Below are 1,032 nucleotides of genomic sequence, written 5' to 3'. Positions count from 1 at the left end.
TATATATATACCTTTTTTTTTTTTTTTTTTTTGAGTTGGAGTCTCACTCTGTTGCCCGGACTGGAGTGCAGTGGCCGCTCCCGGCCACCACAGCCTCGACCTGCTGGGCTCCGGCGATCTTTCCACCTCAGCCTTCCAAGTAGCCGGAATTACAGGCATGCGCTACCACACTCGGCTGATTTTTTTATTTATTGTAGAGATGAGGTCTCGCCTGCCCAGGCGGGTCTCGAACCCGCGGGTTTAGGCAATCCACTCACCTAAGCCTCCCAAAGGCACGGGATTACAGGCTGAGCCACCAAGCCCGGCTTCCTTTTATATTTTTAATTTTGCTTTGGCATCCAGAAAGCCCACAGCCAAGTTATACCAACTTAAAAATTTGTTTTAATCGAACTATATTAGACATATAGAAAATAAGGAGATATAGGGAGATGTTAGTTAAAAGATACAAAATCAAGGTCTGTGTGGAGCCATGGACGCGGGTCTCTGTTCTGCAGGATGGGGTTTGTTAAAGTTGTCAAGAATAAGGCCTACTTTAAGAGATACCAAGTGAAATTTAGAAGACGAGTGGGTAAAACTGATTACTATGCTCAGAAACGCTTGGTGATACAGGATAAAAATGAATACAACACACCCAAATACAGGATGATAGTTTGTGTAACAAACAGAGATATCATCTGTCAGATTGCTTATGCCCATATAGAAAGGGATGTGATAGTCTGCGCAGCTTATGCACACGAACTACCAAAATATGGTCTAAAAGTTGGCCTGACAAATTATGCTGCAGCATATTGTACTGGCCTGCTGCTGGCCCGCAGGCTCCTCAATTCGTTTGGCATGGACAAGACCTATGAAGGCCAAGTGGAGGTGACCGGAGATGAGGTGACCGTAGAAAGTGTTGATGGCAAGGCCGGTGCTTTCACCTGCTATTTGGATGCAGGCCTTGCCAGAACTACCACTGGCAATAAAGTTTTTGGAGCCCTGAAAGGGAGCTGTGGATGGCGGGTTTGTCTATCCCTCACAGTACCAAGCGAT

General features: G+C 45.9%; 1 pseudogene; it reads left to right on the top strand.

The window, feature by feature from the left end:
* Window positions 1-480: 480 nt before the first annotated feature.
* The window catches only part of LOC103272457, a 939-nt pseudogene continuing 387 nt past the window's right edge, over window positions 481-1,032 (top strand).

This window comes from Carlito syrichta, unplaced genomic scaffold (assembly GCF_000164805.1).
Source record: "Carlito syrichta isolate Samal-C Ts95f unplaced genomic scaffold, Tarsius_syrichta-2.0.1 Scaffold312570, whole genome shotgun sequence".
Taxonomy (NCBI): domain Eukaryota; kingdom Metazoa; phylum Chordata; class Mammalia; order Primates; family Tarsiidae; genus Carlito; species Carlito syrichta.
This window is presented reverse-complemented; position numbering and strand designations above follow the sequence as displayed.